The sequence below is a fragment of the Palaemon carinicauda genome, chromosome 33 (genome assembly GCF_036898095.1).
Source record: "Palaemon carinicauda isolate YSFRI2023 chromosome 33, ASM3689809v2, whole genome shotgun sequence".
Classification (NCBI taxonomy): Eukaryota; Metazoa; Arthropoda; class Malacostraca; order Decapoda; family Palaemonidae; genus Palaemon; species Palaemon carinicauda.
Window position 1 is genome coordinate 16,775,465 of NC_090757.1, and position 24,927 is coordinate 16,800,391.

Here is a 24,927-nt window from a genome sequence, read left to right on the forward strand (position 1 = left end):
AACTGGATTGCATGAAACGTAGCCTATCTATGTTACATAAAGAAAGAGTTATAGTGATAAACGTGGCCTTTTAAATAAAAACAGAAAAATATTCAAATAAATAAAATAAAATGGATTTTCCTCTTTAATATACTGGGATCGATGAAACTGGATTGCATGAAACGTAGCCTATCTATGTTACATAAAGAAAGAGTTATAGTGATAAACGTGGCCTTTTAAATAAAAACAGAAAAATATTCAAATAAATAAAAGAAAATCGCATATATATTCATGGTTTCGGGCTTGGAACTTTCGAAAACCAGTCCTCAACATAACACCTTTTAAAACTAAACGAATATCAATATATTAACTATTAAAAGCGCAATCTTCAAAGACCTCCTAAAAAAATTTCAAAATTAAACGAATATCAATATATTAACTATTAAATGCGCAATCTTCAAAGACCTCCAAAAAAAATTTCAAAATTAAACGAATATCAATATATTAACTATTAAATGCGCAATCTTCAAAGACCTCCAAAAAAATTTTCAAAATTAAACGAATATCAATATATTAACTATTAAATGCGCAATCTTCAAAGACCTCCAAAAAAATTTTCAAAACTAAACGAATATCAATATATCAACTATTAAATGCGCAATCTTCAAAGACCTTCAAAAAAATTTTCAAAATTAAACGAATATCAATATATTAACTATTAAATGCGCAATCTTCAAAGACCTCCAAAAAAATTTTCAAAATTAAACGAATATCAATATATTAACTATTAAATGCGCAATCTTCAAAGACCTCCAAAAAAAATTTCAAAACTAAACGAATATCAATATATTAACTATTAAATGCGCAATCTTCAAAGACCTCCAAAAAAATTTTCAAAACTAAACGAATATCAATATTTTAACTATTAAATGCGCAATCTTCAAAGACCTCCAAAAAAAATTTCAAAACTAAACGAATATCAATATATTAACTATTAAATGCGCAATCTTCAAAGACCTCCAAAAATTTGTCAAAACTAAACGAATATCAATATTTTAACTATTAAATGCGCAATCTTCAAAGACCTCCAAAAAAATAATCTTAACGATTTCTATGATTAATACTGATGAATATTCAATGGGAGTTTTGTTGATCTTATTCTTACATTGAATCAAACACAATGAAATATATTGGCTTTTAAACGCACAATTTCTAAAGCTTTCCAAAAATAATGTTTTCTGCGATTAATACCGATGAATATTCAAACAGAATTTTGTTGATCTTATTCTCACTTTGTTCCAAACAAAATGGGTATAAAAATGGTTATTTCCCAAACAAAATGAACATAAAAATGGTTATTTTACAAACAAAATGAGTATAAAAATGGTTATTTTACAAACAAAATGAGCATAAAAATGGTTATTTTACAGACAAAATGGGCTTAAAATGGTTATTTTACAAAAAAAAAAAAAAAAAAAATGGTTATTTTACAAACCATAAAAATGGTTATTTTACAAACAAAATGGACATAAAATGGTTATTTTCTGGAAACAACTTGATTACCGGTTACTATTCTCGTAATAATTTCCGTTCTCATTCTGTATTTCCTCTAAGTTACAATAACAACAAATAATAAAAGAATGAAACCAAGAGGTTTCACTGGATGATTCATACAATAAAAATCACTTCTCCAAATGAATTGTTAAAGTAATAAATTGTAATAACAGTCGAGTTTCACAAAGTTGTAGTCTTTATACAAAATGGGATTACCATACGATTAATATACTAAATACCATTCATAGATAGTTGAAAAACTCAGTGATATTATAAATAATAATAATAATAATAATAATAATAATAATAATAATAATAATAATAATAATAATAATAATAATAATAATAATAATAATAATAATATCGTGGTAGGAGACCCTCTTTTAGGCAGGTTGAGTAATGGCTGCATCGGCAGAGTTTATTTTCTTATTATTATTATTATTATTATTATTATTATTATTATTATTATTATTATTATTATTATTATTATTTATTATACATTGAGTTTTTCAACTATTTATGAATGGGATTTGGTATATTAATCGTATGGTAATCCCATTTTTTAATTATCCGGAAAATAGAAAAATCGGATAAGAAAAATAAACTCTGCCGATGCAGCCATTACTTTTAACTCAATAATAATAATAATAATAATAATAATAATGTTCGTAAAAGACAATGAAGCAGATTGATCCATGCAATTTTTCATTCACGAGTAGGAAATTCTACCACAATTCGATTATAAAAAAAAAAAAAAAAAAAAAAAAAAAAACATGTCGATATGTAATAAAAAGAAAACAAATATCAAACATTACACAAAATCACATCATATCTGTTCTGATTCCCACTTCGTTTGATATAAAATCCAAACTTAGACAAAAGCATTAACAATAATTATGACATCATAAACATTGAACAACCCAATGATACTACAAAAAGTAAAAAATAATAGTTTGTGTTATGTTAAAATAAGACAATGAAGTAGTTTAATCCATGCAATTTTTCATTGAAGAGTCGGAAATTTATCCCATTTGATTTAAAAAAAAAAAAAAAAAAAAAAAAAGCCAATATGCAATAAGAAAACTCAAACATTTCACACAATCACATATCTGTTTTAATTTCTATTCCCGCATAGTTTGATATAAAATCCAAACTTAGACAAAAGCATTAACAGTAATTATGACAAGATAATAAAAGAAGTAAAAAATATTAAAGTGTGTGTTATGTTAAAACAAGAGAATGAAGCAGTTTAATCCATGGAATTTTTCAGTCGAGTACAAAATTTTACCCCGTTCGATTTTCAAGAAAAAAAAAAAAAAAAAAAAAAAAAAAAAACATGTGAAAATGCCATAAGACTACAAATCTCAAAATTCAAACATTACACACAATCACATGATATCTGTTCTAACCCCTATTCCCGCATAGTTTGATATAAAATCCAAACTTAGACAAAAGCATTAACAATAATTATGACATCATAAACATTGAACAACCCAATTATACTACAAGAAGTAAAAAATAATAGTTTGTGTTATGTTAAAATAAGACAATGAAGTAGTTTAATCCATGCAATTTTTCATTGAAGAGTCGGAAATTTATCCCATTTGATTTAAAAAAAAAAAAAAAAAAAAAAAAAAAGCCAATATGCAATAAGAAAACTCAAACATTTCACACAATCACATATCTGTTTTAATTTCTATTCCCGCATAGTTTGATATAAAATCCAAACTTAGACAAAAGCATTAACAGTAAATATGACAAGATAATAAAAGAAGTAAAAAGTAAGAAAGTGTGTGTTATGTTAAAAAAAAAGACAATGAAGCAGTTTAATCCATGGAATTTTTCAGTCGAGTACAAAATTTTACCCCGTTCGATTTTCAAGAAAACACCAAAAAAAAAAAAAACATATGAAAATGCAATAAGACAACAAATCTCAAAATTCAAACATTACACACAATCACATGATATCTGTTCTAACTCCTATTCCCACTTAGTTTGATATAAAATCCAAACTTACGGGGCCCATACACGTTCAAAAAAATCGTCAAAATTTTTCATCAAAATTTTGATGCAAAATTTGATCGTGTTGGACCTTTTGACATTAAAACGTCCAACACACCATCAAATTTTGCATCAAAATTTTGATGCAAAATTTGATCGTGTAGGACCTTTTGACATTAAAACGTCCAACACACCATCAAATTTTGCATCAAAATTTTGATGCAAAATTTGATCGTGTAGGACCTTTTGACATTAAAACGTCCAACACACCATCAAATTTTGCATCAAAATTTTGATGCAAAATTTGATCGTGTGTAGGACTTTTTGACATCAAAACGTCCTACACACCATCAAATTTTGCATCAAAATTTTGCTATCAAAATTTTGATGCAAAATTTTGACGATTTTTTTTTAACGTGTATTTAAACCTTTAGACAAAAGCATTAACGCTAATTGTGAGAAGATAAACAATGTAGCAACAAAAACCGCACAATGATAAATAATCGATAAAAATGTCGGTTTATATTTACCCACATTCCTAACACAAACTATTGGCGAAATTAAAAACAAAAAGCAAAAAATTACTAAAACTATATTCTCTTCAATGTCACAAAATGTAACAATATTTGAGCATAAAGACAAAACTCTCAACCAAACAAAATAAGATTGACACATCCAATAATATTTCTATGGATTCCCATTCGCATTCAGTTGCATATAATCAAAAAGCAAAATGCGCAAAACACTAACAATAAGGTCAATAACAAAATGATGAAGTAGAAAATACATCGATAAGGCGAATAATAAGGCGGCAAAAAAAAAAAAAAAAAAAAAAAAAAAAAAAAAAAAAAAAACGGGGAAAATGGAGAAGAGAAATATTGAAATCAATAATAATAATGTTTAATGGAACACTCACTTTGAACAGGTGTGTAACTCCGCACAGGAATACGAGGCAGGTGGAAAAGGACGTGAAGGATGTGTCCGGTCAGAGACTATATTATAGTAGTCTTCTTGACTTGAGACGCAAACCAGCTGATTGGAGGCTTCAAATCCTTCATCTGAAAGTATAAATTTTGTATGAGAGGGACTAACTGGCGTTCAATCACTATAAAGTCAATTTGCTGACGATTTTTCTTTTTAATTTACCAAAATCATTTTGAAAATCTGCTATAATCAGGAAGTGGTGGGCAGTGTGCAGGAATTGCATTTGGTAGTAAATTTACGGACATTTTAATTTATTTATTTATTTATTTATTTTTTTTTTTTTTTTTTTTTTTACCAAAAGCTTTATGGAAATCTGCTATAATCAGAAAGGGATGGGCAGTGTGCAGGAATTCCATTATGTAAATCAACCGACGGAGAAACGGTACCATTTTAAATTAATCCCTACAACTGTACTAAATAGCACTGAAAACCCTCATTATCATAAGCTTCCTAGGTCCTCTAATTTAAACATGAACTGGTTTCCCTGGACACATGGTTGTGTATCAAAAGCTATTTAAAACAAAAAGCGTAAACGACAACAATAACAATAATAACATCAAAGCCATGGTCAAGTTATCGTTATCATCATTCTACATTTGTAAAGCAGCGTGACCCGTTGACCTTTCTTTGTTAGGTTCTTATGCTTTTCCAGGGTCACTTTATTTCTTTCATACACATATTACGGACTGCAATGGCCTTGAAAGGATCTGACGATAAATGCATGAACTGGTCGGTGCAAATTTGATAACAGATTCACTTTTAAAAATTTTATGATAATCATCGTAATCTATGTAAAGGTTATGAACATTGAGGTTGTTAAGATCAACAGTGCACACCTTAAGGTCACAGGTGTTCAAGTTATGGTCAGAGGTATGCACGTTAAGGTCAGATGTATGCATGTGTTGTGCATGTTAAGGTCACAGGTGTTCATGTTATGGTCAGAGGTATGCACGTTAAGGTCAGATGTATGCATGTTATGGTCAGATGTATGCACATTAAGGACGTAAGCAACCATATTAGGGTCACAGGTAAGAATGTTAAGGTCACAGGTAAGAATGTTAAGGTCACAGGTAAGAAAGTTAAGGTCACAAGTAAGCATGTTAAGGTCTACAGTCGCAGACAGGCTTAAGCATATTAAGTCCAAGGTCAGAGATAAACATATTAAGGTTTAAGGTAACAGGTATGCATGTTAAGGTCTAGGATCAAAGGTGTGAAGGGTAAGGTCACAGATAAGCATGTTGAAGGGTAAGGTCGCAGATAAGCATATTGAAGGGTAAGGTAACAGATAAGCATGTTGAAGGGTAAGGTCACAGATAAGCATGTTGAAGGAGAAGGTCACAGATAAGCATGTTCAAGTTTAAGGTCACATGTGTGCTTGTTAAGGCCACAAGTAAACATATTAAGGTGTAAGGTCACAGGTAAGCATGTTAAAGTAAAGATCACAGGTAATCATGTTAAGGTCAAAGGTTACAGATAAGGATTTTAAGGTCTAAGGTCACATAAGCATGTTAAGGTTTAAGGTCACATAAGCATGTTAAGGTCTAAGGTCACAGGTGTGCATGTTAAGGCCACAAGCAGACATGTTATAGTGTAAGGTGACAGTTAAGCTTGTAAGGTCATATGTAAACATGCCAAGGTCTGAGGCCACAAGTAAGCATGTTAAGACCACAGGTAAGCATGTTAAGGTCACAGGTAAGCATGTTATGGTTTAAGGTCACAGAAAAGCATGTTAAGGTCTAAGGTCAAAGGTAAGCACGTTAAGGTATAAGGTCAAAGGTAAGCATGTTAAGGTCTAGGATCACATGTGTGAATATTAAGGACAGAGGTGTGCCTATTAAGTCACATGTGTGAATATTAAGGACAGAGGTGTGCCTATTAAGTCACATGTGTGCATGTCAAGATCACAAGTATGCATGTTAAGGTCTAAGGTCAAAGGTAAGCACGTTAAGGTATAAGGTCACAGGTAAGCATGTTAAGCTCTAAGATCACATGTGTGAATATTAAGGACAGAGGTGTGCCTATTAAGTCACATGTGTGCATGTCAAGATCACAAGTATGCATGTTAAGGTCTAAGGTCATATAAGCAAGTTAAGGTCCAAGCTCACAGGTAAAAATGTTATGGTCTAATGTCATAGGTAATCATGTTAACGTCTAAGGTCACAGGCATGTAAGTAAAGGTCTAAGGTCACAGGTATGTATGTGAAGGTCTAAGGTCACAGGCGTGTATGTAAAGGTCACAGATCACAGGTGTGCATATAAAGGTCGAAGGTCACAGGCGTGCATGTTAAGGTCACAAGTAAGCATGTTAAGGCCTAGGGTTTCAATTAAGCATTCTAAGTCTAAGATCACAGGTGTGCATGTTAAGGTCACAGGTAAATATGTCAAGGTATAAGGTCGCAGATAAGCATGTTAAGGTATACGGTCAAAGGTAAGCATGTTAAGGTATAACGCTACATGTAAGCATGATAAGGTATAATGCCACATGTAAGCATGTTAAGGTATAGGTTCACAGTTAACCATGTTTAAGTCTAATGTAACAGGTAAGCATGTTAAGGTCATTAGTAGTAGGTATGTTAAGGTCTATCGTTACAGGTAAGCATGCTAAGGTCTAAGGTCACAGGTGTGCATGTTAAGGCCACAAGCAGGCATGTTATGGTGTAAGGTCACAGTTAAGCTTGCAAGGTCATAGGTAAACATGTCAAGCTCTGAGGTCACGAGTAAGTATGTTAAGGCCACAGGTAAGCATGCTATGGTTTAAGGTCACAGGAAAGCATGTTAAGGTCTAAGGTCAAAGGTAAGCACGTTAAGGTATAAGGTCACAGGTAAGCATGTTAAGGTCTAAGGTCAAAGGTAAGCACGTTAAGGTATAAGGTCACAGGTAAGCATGTTAAGCTCTAAGATCACATGTGTGAATATTAAGGACAGAGGTGTGCCTATTAAGTCACATGTGTGCATGTCAAGATCACAAGTATGCATGTTAAGGTCTAAGGTCATATAAGCAAGTTAAGGTCCAAGCTCACAGGTAAGAATGTTATGGTATAAGTTCATAGGTAATCATGTTAACGTCTAAGGTCACAGGCATGTAAGTAAAGGTCTAATGTCACAGGCATGTATGTAAAGGTCTAAGGTCACAGGCATGTATGTAAAGGTCTAAGGTCACAGGCATGTATGTAAAGGTCTAAGATCACAGGTGTGCATATAAAGGTCGAAGGTCACAGGCGTGCATGTTAAGGTCACAAGTAAGCATGTTAAGGCCTAGGGTTTCAATTAAGCATTCTAAGTCTAAGGTCACAGGTGTGCATGTTAAGGTCACAGGTAAACATGTCAAGGTATAAGGTCGCAGATAAGCATGTTAAGGTATACGGTCAAAGGTAAGCATGTTAAGGTATAACGCCACATGTACGCATGTTAAGGTATAATGCCACATGTAAGCATGTTAAGGTATAATGCCACATGTAAGCATGTTAAGGTATAATGCCACATGTAAGCATGTTAAGGTATAGGTTCACAGTTAACCATGTTTAAGTCTAATGTAACAGGTAAGCATGTTAAGGTCATTAGTAGTAGGTATGTTAAGGTCTATCGTTACAGGTAAGCATGCTAAGGTCTAAGGTCACAGGTGTGCATGTTAAGGCCACAAGCAGGCATGTTATGGTTAAGGTCACAGTTAAGCTTGCAAGGTCATAGGTAAACATGTCAAGCTCTGAGGTCACGAGTAAGTATGTTAAGGCCACAGGTAAGCATGTTAAGGCCACAGGTAAGCATGCTATGGTTTAAGGTCACAGGAAAGCATGTTAAAGTCTAAGGTCAAAGGTAAGCACGTTTAGGTATAAGGTCACAGGTAAGCATGTTAAGGTCTAAGGTCAAAGGTAAGCACGTTAAGGTATAAGGTCACAGGTAAGCATGTTAAGCTCTAAGATCACATGTGTGAATATTAAGGACAGAGGTGTGCCTATAAGTCACATGTGTGCATGTCAAGATCACAAGTATGCATGTTAAGGTCTAAGGTCATATAAGCAAGTTAAGGTCCAAGCTCACAGGTAAGAATGTTATGGTCTAAGGTCATAGGTAATCATGTTAACGTCTAAGGTCACAGGCATGTAAGTAAAGGTCTAAGGTCACAGGCATGTAAGTAAAGGTCTAAGGTCACAGGCGTGTATGTAAAGGTCTAAGATCACAGGTGTGCATATAAAGGTCGAAGGTCACAGGCGTGCATGTTAAGGTCACAAGTAAGCATGTTAAGGCCTAGGGTTTCAATTAAGCATTCTAAGTCTAAGGTCACAGGTGTGCATGTTAAGGTCACAGGTAAACATGTCAAGGTATAAGGTCGCAGATAAGCATGTTAAGGTATACGGTCAAAGGTAAGCATGTTAAGGTATAACGCCACATGTAAGCATGTTAAGGTATAATGCCACATGTAAGCATGTTAAGGTATAATGCCACATGTAAGCATGTTAAGGTATAGGTTCACAGTTAACCATGTTTAAGTCTAATGTAACAGGTAAGCATGTTAAGGTCATTAGTAGTAGGTATGTTAAGGTCTATCGTTACAGGTAAGCATTCTAAGGTCACACGTGTGCATGTTAAGGCCACAAGCAGGCATGTTATGGTGTAAGGTCACAGTTAAGCTTGTAAGGTCATAGGTAAACATGTCAAGCTCTGAGGTCACGAGTAAGTATGTTAAGGCCACAGGTAAGCATGCTATGGTTTAAGGTCACAGGAAAGCATGTTAAGGTCTAAGGTCAAAGGTAAGCACATTAAGGTATAAGGTCACAGGTAAGCATGTTAAGGTCTAAGGTCAAAGGTAAGCACGTTAAGGTATAAGGTCACAGGTAAGTATGTTAAGCTCTAAGATCACATGTGTGAATATTAAGGACAGAGGTGTGCCTATAAGTCACATGTGTGCATGTCAAGATCACAAGTATGCATGTTAAGGTCTAAGGTCATATAAGCAAGTTAAGGTCCAAGCTCACAGGTAAGAATGTTATGGTCTAAGGTCATAGGTAATCATGTTAACGTCTAAGGTCACAGGCATGTAAGTAAAGGTCTAAGGTCACAGGCATGTAAGTAAAGGTCTAAGGTCACAGATCACAGGTGTGCATATAAAGGTCGAAGGTCACAGGCGTGCATGTTAAGGTCACAAGTAAGCATGTTAAGGCCTAGGGTTTCAATTAAGCATTCTAAGTCTAAGGTCACAGGTGTGCATGTTAAGGTCACAGGTAAACATGTCAAGGTATAAGGTCGCAGATAAGCATGTTAAGGTATACGGTCAAAGGTAAGCATGTTAAGGTATAACGCCACATGTAAGCATGTTAAGGTATAATGCCACATGTAAGCATGTCAAGGTATAGGTTCACAGTTAACCATGTTTAAGTCTAATGTAACAGATAAGCATGTTAAGGTCATTAGTAGTAGGTATGTTAAGGTCTATCGTTACAGGTAAGCATGCTAAGGTCTAAGTTCATGGATGTGCATGTTAAGGCCACAAGCAGGCATGTTATGGTGTAAGGTCACAGTTAAGCTTGTAAGGTCATAGGTAAACATGTCAAGCTCTGAGGTCACGAGTAAGTATGTTAAGGCCACAGGTAAGCATGCTATGGTTTAAGGTCACAGGAAAGCATGTTAAGGTCTAAGGTCAAAGGTAAGCACGTTAAGGTATAAGGTCACAGGTAAGCATGTTAAGGTCTAAGGTCAAAGGTAAGCACGTTAAGGTATAAGGTCACAGGTAAGCATGTTAAGGTCTAAGGTCAAAGGTAAGCATGTTAAGGTATAACGCCACATGTAAGCATGTTAAGGTATAACGCCACATGTAAGCATGTTAAGGTATAATGCCACATGTAAGCATGTTAAGGCCACAGGTAAGCATGCTATGGTTTAAGGTCACAGGAAGGCATGTTAAGGTCTAAGGTCAAAGGTAAGCACGTTAAGGTATAAGGTCACAGGTAAGCATGTTAAGGTCTAAGGTCAAAGGTAAGCACATTAAGGTATAAGGTCACAGGTAAGCATGTTAAGGTCTAAGGTCAAAGGTAAGCACGTTAAGGTATAAGGTCACAGGTAAGCATGTTAAGCTCTAAGATCACATTTGTGAATATTAAGGATAGAGGTGTGCCTATTAAGTCACATGTGTGCATGTCAAGATCACAAGTATGCATGTTAAGGTCTAAGGTCATATAAGCAAGTTAAGGTCCAAGCTCACAGGTAAGAATGTTATGGTCTAAGGTCATAGGTAATCATGTTAACGTCTAAGGTCACAGGCATGTAAGTAAAGGTCTAAGGTCACAGGCATGTATGTAAAGGTCTAAGGTCACAGGCCTGTATGTAAAGGTCTAAGATCACAGGTGTGCATATAAAGGTCGAAGGTCACAGGCGTGCATGTTAAGGTCACAAGTAAGCATGTTAAGGCCTAGGGTTTCAATTAAGCATTCTAAGTCTAAGGCCACAGGTGTGCATGTTAAGGTCACAGGTAAACATGTCAAGGTATAAGGTCGCAGATAAGCATGTTAAGGTATACGGTCAAAGGTAAGCATGTTAAGGTATAACGCCACATGTAAGCATGTTAAGGTATAATGCCACATGTAAGCATGTTAAGGTATAGGTTCACAGTTAACCATGTTTAAGTCTAATGTAACAGGTAAGCATGTTAAGGTCATTAGTAGTAGGTATGTTAAGGTTTATCGTTACAGGTAAGCATGCTAAGGTCTAAGGTCACAGGTGTGCATGTTAAGGCCACAAGCAGGCATGTTATGGTGTAAGGTCACAGTTAAGCTTGTAAGGTCATAGGTAAACATGTCAAGCTCTGAGGTCACGAGTAAGTATGTTAAGGCCACAGGTAAGCATGCTATGGTTTAAGGTCACAGGAAAGCATGTTAAGGTCTAAGGTCAAAGGTAAGCACGTTAAGGTCTAAGGTCACTGGCATGTATGTAAAGGTCTAAGGTCACAGGTGTGCATATAAAGGTCGAAGGTCACAGGTGTGCATGTTAAGGTCACAAGTAAGCATGTTAAGGCCTAGGGTTTCAATTAAGCATTCTAAGTCTAAGGTCACAGGTGTGCATGTTAAGGTCACAGGTGTGCATGTTAAGGTCACAGGTAAACATGTCAAGGTATAAGGTCGCAGATAAGCATGTTAAGGTATACGGTCAAAGGTAAGCATGTTAAGGTATAACGCCACATGTAAGCATGTTAAGGTATAATGCCACATGTAAGCATGTTAAGGTATAGGTTCACAGTTAACCATGTTTAAGTCTAATGTAACAGGTAAGCATGTTAAGGTCATTAGTAGTAGGTATGTTAAGGTCTATCGTTACAGGTAAGCATGCTATGGTTTAAGGTCAAAGGTAAGCACGTTAAGGTATAAGGTCACAGGTAAGCATGTTAAGCTCTAAGATCACATGTGTGAATATTAAGGACAGAGGTGTGCCTATTAAGTCACATGTGTGCATGTCAAGATCACAAGTATGCATGTTAAGGTCTAAGGTCATATAAGCAAGTTAAGGTCCAAGCTCACAGGTAAGAATGTTATGGTCTAAGGTCATAGGTAATCATGTTAACGTCTAAGTTCACAGGCATGTAAGTAAAGGTCTAAGGTCACAGGCATGTAAGTAAAGGTCTAAGGTCACAGGCGTGTATGTAAAGGTCTAAGATCACAGGTGTGCATATAAAGGTCGAAGGTCACAGGCGTGCATGTTAAGGTCACAAGTAAGCATGTTAAGGCCTAGGGTTTCAATTAAGCATTCTAAGTCTAAGGTCACAGGTGTGCATGTTAAGGTCACAGGTGTGCATGTTAAGGTCACAGGTGTGCATGTTAAGGTATAAGGTCGCAGATAAGCATGTTAAGGTATACGGTCAAAGGTAAGCATGTTAAGGTATACGGTCAAAGGTAAGCATGTTAAGGTATACGGTCAAAGGTAAGCATGTTAAGGTATAATGCCACATGTAAGCATGTTAAGGTATAGGTTCACAGTTAACCATGTTTAAGTCTAATGTAACAGGTAAGCATGTTAAGGTCATTAGTAATAGGTATGTTAAGGTCTATCGTTACAGGTAAGCATGCTAAGGTCTAAGGTCACAGGTGTGCATGTTAAGGCCACAAGCAGGCATGTTATGGTGTAAGGTCACAGTTAAGCTTGTAAGGTCATAGGTAAACATGTCAAGCTCTGAGGTCACGAGTAAGTATGTTAAGGCCACAGGTAAGCATGTTAAGGCCACAGGTAAGCATGCTATGGTTTAAGGCCACAGGAAAGCATGTTAAGGTCTAAGGTCAAAGGTAAGCACGTTAAGGTATAAGGTCACAGGTAAGCATGTTAAGGTATAAGGTCACAGGTAAGCATGTTAAGGTCTAAGGTCACAGGTAAGCATGTTAAGGTCTAAGGTCAAAGGTAAGCACGTTAAGGTATAAGGTCACAGGTAAGCATGTTAAGCTCTAAGATCACATGTGTGAATATTAAGGACAGAGGTGTGCCTATTAAATCACATGTGTGCATGTCAAGATCACAAGTATGCATGTTAAGGTCTAAGGTCATATAAGCAAGTTAAGGTCCAAGCTCACAGGTAAGAATGTTATGGTCTAAGGTCATAGGTAATCATGTTAACGTCTAAGGTCACAGGCATGTAAGTAAAGGTCTAAGGTCACAGGCATGTATGTAAAGGCCTAAGGTCACAGGCATGTATGTAAAGGTCTAAGGTCACAGGTGTGCATATAAAGGTCGAAGGTCACAGGTGTGCATGTTAAGGTCACAAGTAAGCATGTTAAGGCCTAGGGTTTCAATTAAGCATTCTAAGTCTAAGGTCACAGGTGTGCATGTTAAGGTCACAGGTAAACATGTCAAGGTATAAGGTCGCAGATAAGCATGTTAAGGTATACGGTCAAAGGTAAGCATGTTAAGGTATAACGCCACATGTAAGCATGTTAAGGTATAGGTTCACAGTTAACCATGTTCAAGTCTAATGTAACAGGTAAGCATGTTAAGGTCATTAGTAGTAGGTATGTTAAGGTCTATCGTTACAGGTAAGCATGCTAAGGTCTAAGGTCACAGGTGTGCATGTTAAGGCCACAAGCAGGCATGTTATGGTGTAAGGTCACAGTTAAGCTTGTAAGGTCATAGGTAAACATGTCAAGCTCTGAGGTCACGAGTAAGTATGTTAAGGCCACAGGTAAGCATGTTAAGGCCACAGGTAAGCATGCTATGGTTTATGGCCACAGGAAAGCATGTTAAGGTCTAAGGTCAAAGGTAAGCACGTTAAGGTATAAGGTCACAAGTAAGCATGTTAAGGCCTAGGGTTTCAATTAAGCATTCTAAGTCTAAGGTCACAGGTGTGCATGTTAAGGTCACAGGTAAACATGTCAAGGTATAAGGTCGCAGATAAGCATGTTAAGGTATACGGTCAAAGGTAAGCATGTTAAGGTATAACGCCACATGTAAGCATGTTAAGGTATAGGTTCACAGTTAACCATGTTCAAGTCTAATGTAACAGGTAAGCATGTTAAGGTCATTAGTAGTAGGTATGTTAAGGTCTATCGTTACAGGTAAGCATGCTAAGGTCTAAGGTCACAGGTGTGCATGTTAAGGCCACAAGCAGGCATGTTATGGTGTAAGGTCACAGTTAAGCTTGTAAGGTCATAGGTAAACATGTCAAGCTCTGAGGTCACGAGTAAGTATGTTAAGGCCACAGGTAAGCATGTTAAGGCCACAGGTAAGCATGCTATGGTTTATGGCCACAGGAAAGCATGTTAAGGTCTAAGGTCAAAGGTAAGCACGTTAAGGTATAAGGTCACAGGTAAGCATGTTAAGGTCTAAGGTCAAAGGTAAGCACGTTAAGGTATAAGGTCAAAGGTAAGCACGTTAAGGTATAAGGTCACAGGTAAGCATGTTAAGCTCTTAGATCACATGTGTGAATATTAAGGACAGAGGTGTGCCTATAAGTCACATGTGTGCATGTCAAGATCACAAGTATGCATGTTAAGGTCTAAGGTCATATAAGCAAGTTAAGGTCCAAGCTCACAGGTAAGAATGTTATGGTCTAAGGTCATAGGTAATCATGTTAACGTCTAAGGTCACAGGCATGTAAGTAAAGGTCTAAGGTCACAGGCATGTATGTAAAGGTCTAAGGTCACAGGTGTGCATATAAAGGTCGAAGGTCACAGGTGTGCATGTTAAGGTCTAAGGTCACATAAGCAAGTTAAGGTCCAAGCTCACAGGTAAGAATGTTATTGTCTTAGGTCATAGGTAATCATGTTAACGTCTACGGTCACAGGCGTGTATGTAAAGGTCTAAGGTCACAGGTGTGCATATAAAGGTCAAAGGTCACAGGCGTGCATGTTAAGGTCACAAGTAAGCATGTTAAGGTCTAGGGTTTCAATTAAGCATTCTAAGTCAAAGGTCACAGGTGTGCATGTTAAGGTCACAGGTAAACATGTCAAGGTATAAGGTCACAGATAAGCACGTTAAGGTATACGGTCAAAGGTAAGCATGTTAAGGTATACGGTCAAAGGTAAGCATGTTAAGGTATAACGCCACATGTAAGCATGTTAAGGTATAGGTTCACAGTTAAGCATGTTTAAATCTAATGTAACAGGTAAGCATGTTAAGGTCATAAGTAGTAAGCCCTTTAAGGTCATAAGTAGTAAGCATGTTAAGGTCTATTGTTACAGGTAAGCATGCTAAGGTCTAAGATCACAGGTGTGCATGTTAAGGTCACATGTGCCTGTTACGATCAGACGTGTGCCTGTTAAGGTCACAAGTATGCACATTAAGGTTGATGTTACAGATAAGCTGGTTAAGGTCCAAGGTCACAGGTAAGTACGGTAAGTCTAAGGTCACGGGTCGGCATCAAAGGTCTACGGTCACAAGAATGCATGGTAATGTCACAAGCGTGCATGATAAGGTCACAAGAAAGTGTGTTAAGGTCTAAGGTCACAGGTAAGCATGTTAAGTTTTAAGGTCACATATAAGCATGTTAATGTTACAAGGAGGCATGTTAATGTCTATGGTACCAGATATGCATGGTAAGATCTAAGGTCAAAGGTAAGCATGTTAAGGTCTAAGGTCACAGATAAGCACATTAGGTCTAGGGTAACATATAAGCATGTTAAGTTCTAAGGTTACATGTAAGCATGTTAAGTTCTAAGGTCACATGTAAGCATGTTAAGCTCTAAGGTCAAAGGCATGCATTTGGTCACAAGTAAGCATGTTAAGGTCTAAGGTCACAGGTAAGCATGTTAAGGTCTAAGGTCACAGGTAAGCATGTTAAGGTCTAAGGTCACAGGTAAGCATGTTAAGGTCTAAGGTCAAAGCTGTGCATGTTAAGGTCACAAGTACGCATGTTAAGGTCTAAGTTCACACGTGGGAATGTTTAGGTCTAATGTTACAGGTAAGCACGTTAAGGTCTAGGGCCACATGTAAGCATATTAAGTTATAAGGTCACAGGTAAGCATGTGAAACTATCGATTAAACATATTAAGCTCCAAGGTCAAAGGTGTGCATGTTAAGATAAGTAAGCATGTTAAGATAAGTAAGCATGTTAAGATCTAACGTCACATAAGCTAAGGTCTCAGGTCATAGGTGTGCTGGTCGAGGTCACAGGTTTACATGTTAAGATCTAGGTCACAGGAAGCATATTAAAGTCTACGATCACAGGGAAGAATGTTAAGGTATAAGGTCACAGGGATGCATGTCAAGGTTTAAGGTCACATGTAAACATGTTAAGTTCTAAAGTCACAAGTAAGCATATTAAGGTCTAGGGTCACAGGTAAGCATGTTGAGCTTAAGGATCAAAGTTAAGCATGTTAAGGTTTTGGGTCACAAGTAAGCATGGTAAGGTCTACGGTCACAAGTATGCTTGTTAAGGTCTAGGGTCACAGGTAAGCAAATTGAGCTTAAGGGTCAAAGGTAAGAAAATTGAGCTTAAGGGTCAAAGGTAATCAAATTAAGCTTAAGGGTCACAGGTAAGCATGTTAAGGTCTAGGGTCACAGGTAAGCATGTTAAGGTCTAGGGTCACAGGTAAGCATGTTAAGGTCTAGGGTCATAAGTAAGCATTTTAGGTCTAGGGTCCCAAGTAAGCATTTTTAGGTCTAGGGTCACAGGTAAGCATGTTAAGGTCTAGGGTCACAAATATGCATTTCGAAGTCTAGGGTCACAAATATGCATTTCGAAGTCTAGGGTCACAAGTATGCATTTCAAGGTCTAAGGTCACAGGTAATCATGTTAAGGTATAGGGTCACAGGTAAGCATTTTAGGTCTATGGTCACAGGTAAGCATGTTAAGGTCTAGGGTCAAAAGTATGCATTTCAAAGTCTAGGGTCACAAGTATGCATTTCAAGGTCTAGGGTCACAGGTAAGCATGTTGAGGTCTAGGGTCCCAAGTAAAAATTTTTAGGTTTAGGGTCACAGGTAAGTATGTTAAAGTCTAGGGTCACAATTATGCATTTCAAAGTCTATGGTCACAAGTATGCATTTCAAGGTCTAGGGTCACAGGTAAGCATGTTAAGGTATAGGGTCACACTTAAGAATTTTAAGGTCCAGGGTCACATGTAAACATATCAACTAGGGTCACAAGTCTGCATGTTAAGGTCACAGGTAAGCATGTTAAGGTCAAAGGTTATAGGTAAGCATGTTAGGGTCTAAGGTCGCAGGTAAGCATGTTAGGTATAAGGTCACAGGTGTGCATGTTAAGGTCACAGGTAATCACGTTAAAGTTACAAGTAAGCATGTTGAGGTATGGAGTTACAGGTGTGAATGTTAAGGTCACAAGTAAGCATGTTAAGGTATAATGTCACAGGTGTGCATGCTAAGATCACATGAAGTCATATTAAGGTGTAGAGTCACATATAAGCATGTTAAGGTCTAGGGTCACTGGTAAGCATATTAAGGTCTAAGGTCAAAGGTAGGCATGATAAGGTCACAGGTAAGCATGATAAGGTCTAAGGTAACAAGTAAGCATGATAAGGTCTAAGGTAACAAGTAAGCATGTTGAGGTCTAAGGTAAGAAGTAAGCATGTCAAGAGCTAAGATCACAGGAAAGCAAATTAAGGTCACAAGAAAGTATACTAAGATCTAAGGTTACAAGTAAGCATGCTAAGGGTAAACATGTTAGGGTCTAAGGTCACAGGTAAGTATGTTTAAGTATCAGGTCACAGGTCTAAGGTGTGCATATTAAGATCAAAGGTAAGCATGACAAGGTCAAGAATTTGCATGCATAAGTAGGAGGTAACCCTTTAAGGTCAGGAGTAAGCCAATACGGTTAGGAGAAAGTATGTTAAAGTTAATAGTATATATGTGTATGCTAAGGTCACTAGTTTGTATGCTGAGGTCACTAGTTTGTATGCTAAGAACAGCAGTAGGCAAGCTAAGGTCAGTAGCAGGCAAGCTAAGGTCAGTAGCAGGCAAGCTAAGGTCTGAAGTTAACAAGTTTAGATCAAAAGCAAGCAAGAGGAGTTGGAAATATACAGAAAGGTCATAAGTGTACATGTTAAGGTCACAAACATACATGTTAAGTAAATATGTTAAGGCCAAAGGAAAACTTAAGATCATAAATAAACATAAGGTCATAAATAAACATTTTAAGGCCTTACATGTGCATTTTAAGGTCATAAGTAAACATATCGTAATAAATAAAGATAAGGTCACAAAAGAAAGTAAATATTTCTTAATTAAACATGTTAAGATCTCGAGTAAACGTTAAGGTCATATGTAACCATCTTGAGATCGTTGGTAAACACGGTGAGTTATATGTAAACTTCCTCTAATATACCTTGAAAAATATATGAAGTCCTAAGTAAAAAGTGCAGGTCGAAAGTATATATGATAAGGTCTTGAGTAAGCATGATCCTGTCACAAGTGAGAAAGTTGGTCCTAATTAAACATGTTAAGGTTATAAATAACATGATACCATAACTCCCATATCAGTAATTGATAGCCTTAGCTACCTACCTCTTTCAAAACATTAAAACCTCAGATTTGATGGTAAGAGTTTAAGTACGCTTGTTGAAATTCTTCTTTTTCGTTGTTCCTCGTGGATACCCCACTGGCTTCCAACCATATCAGGTAAGCCTTCTAAAAACAAACTATAATTCCGTGAGATCTACACAAGCAGCGAGTCCTTTCACCCAACCATCTCATGCCTAGGTTCTCGTCCTTTGCAATAGGCATTACCATGTCTATGGGCCACTCACTTTCCTTAGTTATCTGAATCCCCATAATTCACTTTGTCACTTCGGCCGGCAATAGCTTCAGTCGACCGTCATCAAACACACTTCAGAGTTCAATGGGGAAACATAATAGAATGACACGGTGAAACGCAAGACAATACGCGCAAAGCTTAAAATTTTTAGCAAGAGAAGTTTTAATTAACACACAACAAACACAAGGCTAAAAAGACTGGGTACGCAAACAAGCGTGTGGACGAGCAGAGTGATAGCACACTTCTTAGCTGCCCGCGAACGCTTGGTGAGAAAGCGGTGTTTTGAGACTGCCACCACCCTTACCTTCTCCAGAGTTTGTTTACATCAATTGTACAACCACGTGGTATAATTTACTGAGTAGCACTTAGTTGGCGAGCACTGTGTACGTGCTATTGTCTAAAAAAATATTCCATTTGGAAGCTTTTGACTATGGATACACCCGAAAGGGTTCGTTCGATTAAAAATTGTAACGGCTGCTTTGAAGAATAGCCTCGTACATTATCATTTATAATGTTTTATTGTTGTTACGACTTCGACTCGAAGCATACGCTCAAAACTTGGTTACAATTCCTGCGATGTATTGTCAGTTAAAGCCAAACAGCGCTATACTACACACACACACACACACACACACACACACACACACACACACACACACACACACACACACACACACACATATATATATATATATATATATATATATATATATATATATATATATATATATATATATATATATATATATGCGTGTGTGTGTGTGTGAGGCTCGTGAGCCTGTTAATTCTACGCTTTTGTTAAGGATATTACAGAAAATGAAATGAGATAGTGAGAAATATAATAGATAAAATGATCATATCTCAAATTTTCGATCAAATGAATGGAAACAGAATACGTCTAAAGGCTTTCCTGGAAGTGGATTCAATAAGGATTCATAGCGAGATCATACAAAGAAATGACATCACTTTACCCAGGTTTTCTTGGACTAATGAAAGTGTTCTATAATCTTCGGGATTTCTGGAGTTTTACGTTTTGTTTTCATCTGCTTTTAGGAGATATTTTTCTTAATGAGAGGACTGTAAATCGAAGGAAAGTGTAATCACATATGTGTTCTATTGAAAAAGCTATATGTTCAACCATATCATGATTCGTTTAAAAATAGTATTCTGATGAATTCCATATATATATATATATATATATATATATATATATATATATATATATATATATATATATATATATATATATATATATTTCATCATACGAATCTACAGTAGACAAGAAGAATTTGAAATAAAATAGAGTAAAAAAAAGAATTATCTCGATAGAGCGATGGCTGGTTCTCCCGCCTTAGTCAAAGTCGACACAAAGGACTTGAACCGTTGAAAGCTGTATTTCAAATCATGGTTCCACGCCCAGCTCGGCCACTTGATTGCTTCTAACACCCGGATGCCTCTTCTTATCTACCAACTACCTATTCCCCATTTCCATACAAATTACCGTTGCTGAAACTGGCCATAATATCTTTTGTAATGAAGCACGAATGCTCACCAGGAGTTTATAATTCTGGAAGGAAACTGGCAATTACAGCGTTCCTCTCCTTTCTTCTTGCGTAATAATTGGAGAATAAACCGAACGTCGTCTTTCCCCTTTCACAATTAATTCAAGAGACGTAAGCCATTTCACTTTCAGCTATCTTAAACAGAGGGGCTCTTGGACCCTTGTCAAATGAGAATGTTCGACAATGGAAATAACATTTCTTAGTAATTCGTTTTCAAATTTATTCATAACGCAGTTCTAACAACATCAAAGAATAGGTTATATTTGGCCGTCTGCATCAATATTAATAGAAGCATATTGGTGGTTAGTTTCATGGTCCACTTAATTTTCGTTAAATTTGCTTCTTGATTATGGAATAATAAAAGGGCTCAAATAAAGATTGGTTAAACCGATTTCATTATTAAACTGAAATTTATTTTGTATAATCATGTAATATGAGGGTACAAGAAATCATTTTATCTTTTTATTTACTATTAAAAGAGTAAGTAAAATGAATCCTGAAAAAAATGATAGATTAATAGATATTATCCAGTGAAATAGTACTACATAATTTAACATTACCAATATATAGATAAATAAAAATACCAATATTATGTATTCGCATTTCTCCTTTGATATGTATTTCAGTATTTGTGTTTATGTGCTACCAACATTTTTAACTTTACCGACAAACCGCATGACACATTAATATGACATTATTATTATTATTATTATTATTATTATTATTATTATTATTATTATTATTATTATTATTATTTGCTAAGCTACAACCCTAGTTGGAAAAGCAGGATGCTACAAGGGGCTCCAACAGGGAAAATAGCCCAGTGAGGCAAGGAAACGAGGAAAAATAATTTATTTCAGAAAAAATAACATTAATATAAATATCTCATATATAAACTATAAAGAAATTTAACAAAAGAGAAAGAGAAACAAGATAGAATAGTGTGCCCGCCCGAGTGTACCGTCAAGCAAGAGGACTCTAATCCAAGACAGTGGAAGACCATGGTACAGAGGATATGGCACTGCCCAAGATTAGAGAACAATGGTTTGATTTTGGAGTGTCCCAATATTGGGTCTTGAAACTATTCTGCGTGGCCGAATTATATTATTATTTTTTCCTTTTATTATGAAATACACATTTACAATTGCAGCCACCAATACTAGGTTGGTTTGCTGTAAGCAATCAGACCAAAATATCCCACCATCACCAATTCGCAGTTGGCCAAGGTAGTGATGAAATCTGACCAAACCCCAGACATTTTTTTTTTTTATGTTTTCTTATGAAATACACAATTACAATTTTACAATTTATAACATATACATCATAGTATATTTATATGAACATTACTTTTCATTTTACATATAATGCATTTACAATTGAATTTTCAACTTTTCATCTATGTTTTTAAATAAAAATCATATCGAGCCATGCATACTTTTTTAATAGAAGTTTTAGATCCTATTTTATTTACCATTTTTAAACAAGAGTGAGCCTGCACAGAGGTATTTTTCAACAAGGTGATAAAAGTGAAAAAAACGAATTGGAGAATCAATCTGAACGGAAATAAATTAATTCAGTTGAAGATGTAACACTTGAAAAAGTTAAAGGTCAAGCAACCACAGAATAGTTACACACAAAATTTGCCTGGATCTTAGAACATTTTTTTTTTTTTTTTTTTTTTTTTTACGGGCTGCCCAGCGGCAAGAGCCCGTGTCTTACATAAGGTAAGGCAATCTACACACACATGCAAAGAGGAAACAGGTTCGACCTGCTTCAACCTGCTTTCCTGTGTGCTCTGATCATTTCTTGCCTGCTCAACCTGCGCTAGTTTTGTTTTCATTGCAAATGCGAGCGCAAGTGCACGCCTGCGCGTGATCACACACACACACACATCTCTAAAGGTAGAATTCGGTATAAAATACCATTGTGGTTGATATTTGCATTACAATCACGAGTGTTAGTGATACATATATATATATATATATATATATATATATATATATATATATATATATATATATATATATATATATATATATATATATATATATATATATATAGAACAGGATTAAAAATGAAACTAAAGGAGATATTACTCGAGTGCCATATGTGGATGAGTTCATGATGAGGGGTAGGTGGAGATTGTTTGGGCATACTCTTCGCACTCTCCAAGAGATATTAGTTCACCAAAGGTTCAGCTTGGCTCCAAAAGGCATTAGCAGAATTAGAAGACCCAATCCTACATGGCTGAGGACTATGAAGCGCGAAGTAGGATATAATGAATGGTGAAGTATTGAATTTAAAGATCAAGATAGAGATGAGTGGCGAAATCTAACCGAGGCCCTTTGCGTCAATAGGCTTAGGAGATGATATATGTATATATATATATATATATATATATATATATATATATATATATATATATATATATATATATATATGTATGTATATATATACAGTGTATATATATATATATATATATATATATATATATATATATATATATATATATATATATATATTTATGTGTGTGTGTGTGTGTGTGCATGTGTGTATGTCTATAAACGATTTATAAAATCTACGTAAATGTATGTTAATAGTACCATAAAATACTTTCAATAATATCAGAGACAGAGGTGTGATACTTATAATCAATAATCCCTCGAACTAAAAAAGATCTTAGCAAATATAATCCTATCTGTTATGATATCAAATGTAATTATAACGATGAGAGCGAAATGAGAGACCAGGTGATATAATTAAAGAGATTTAGAAATGATGGCCTGAAAGGAAACTGGATGTGTTTGCCGATGATAATGACATAGTCTGTTCGTGTCAGGATTTGAAAGTTTAATCACGATGAGGAAATTGATTGGAAACATATGCAAATGAGGGAGGCTCGATATCCTGAGGAATAGGCGGTTGAAATGTACATAGGATATCGGACGGATCTGGGTTCAAAAATGGGATAGATTCAAAATGTAAATACAAAATGTTATTAATTCAAAATTTCATAAATATAAGATGTAAATACAAAATGTCTTTAATTCAAAATTTTTATAAATTCAAGATGTTGTAAATACAAAATGTTATTGATTCAACATTTCATAAATACAAGATGTTGTAAATACAAAATATCATTAATTCAAAATTTCTTGAATACAAGATGTTGTAAATACAAAATGTTATTAATTCAAAATTTCATGAATACAAGATGTTATAAATACAAAATGTTATAGACTCAAAATTTTGTGAATACAATATGTTATTGATTCAGAACGTTATTAATACAAAATTTTTTCGATAAAAGATGTTGTAAATTCAAAATGTTATAGATTCAAAATGTTAATATATTATGTTATAGATTCAAAATGTTGTAAATACAAATTGTTATTGATTCAAAACGTTATTAATAGAAAATGTTCTCGATAAAAGATGTTGTAAATACAAAATGTTACAGATTCAAAATGTTAATATATTATGTTATAGATTCAAAATGTTGTAAATACAAATTGTTATTGATTCAAAACGTTATTAATAGAAAATGTTCTCGATAAAAGATGTTGTAAATACAAAATGTTAATACATTGTTATAGATGCAAAATGATGTAAATACAAATTGTTATTGATTCAAAACGTTATTAATAAAAAATGTTCTAGATAAAAGATGTTGTAAATACAAAATGTTATAAATTCAAAATGGTAATACATTATGTTATAGATTCAAAATGTTGTAAATACAAAATGTTATTAATTCAAAATTTTTATAAATACAAAATGTTGTAAATACAAAAGGTTATAGATTCAAAATGTTGTAAATACAAAATGTTATAGGTGAAAATTTCATAAATACAAAATGTTATAGATTAAAAATTTTACAGATTCAAAATTTTATAAATATAAGATGTAAATACATAATGTTATAGATTAGGAATGTTGTAAATATGAAATATCATAGATTCCAAATGCTATTAATACAAGATGTTGTAAATACAAAATGTTATAGATTCAAAATATTGTAATTACAAAATGTTATCGATCCAAAATGTTATGAATAAAAAATGGTTTAGAGTGAAAATATAATAAACGCATAAATGTTATAGATCAAAATGTTTTAAACAGCTGATGTCCTTAAGGGCGCTGCAATAACACTAGCAATATCTAAAGTATACATCATGAAAGGACTGGCTACAATGACTACCTACCTCACCTATAATTAACGCCCACATGATCTACAAATAAAGACCGGTTGGTAACTTTTGGCAGATTCTGTTTTAATGGCGTTGATCTTGAAAGCGCCGATTTTAGAAGTGTCATTTCTTCTTTTATAAAACACTCACAACTTCTTCTGGACGCTCGGGGTATTGACTATCACTTGAAGACATTGTTGCGCATTGGAAAATAGTTCATCAGTTACTATTCACTCGAAAAATACGATAAAATTATAAAACGCAATCACACACAACACATTGTTTACTAGCGAGCTGCAGATTGCACCAAAGGCCGCTAGGGGGGTAAGCGTCGGGAAGGAGCGGGTGGGTGGGTGGGTGTATCTCCCATCATCCCTCCCCCATTTCTCCGGCTAAGGTACCCCGGTACCCATCTTGTTTTTTACAAAACAAGAGGGGAAAAAAATAAATAGATTAGTGTGCCTGAGTGTATCCTCAAGC

At 35.1% G+C, this 24,927-nt stretch overlaps 1 long non-coding RNA gene across 1 annotated transcript in view; it reads right to left on the reverse strand.

Moving 5' to 3' along the window:
• LOC137625868 (uncharacterized) overlaps positions 1 to 18,833 on the reverse strand; it is a 469,270-nt gene extending 450,437 nt beyond the window's left edge. Inside the window, exons 1-2 of the long non-coding RNA XR_011040929.1 lie at positions 18,446 to 18,833; positions 4,451 to 4,592 (exon numbers count right to left, since the gene is read on the reverse strand). This is a non-coding gene — a long non-coding RNA (uncharacterized lncRNA). The remainder of the gene's footprint in view (positions 1 to 4,450; positions 4,593 to 18,445) is intronic.
• Positions 18,834 to 24,927: the final 6,094 nt, after the last annotated feature.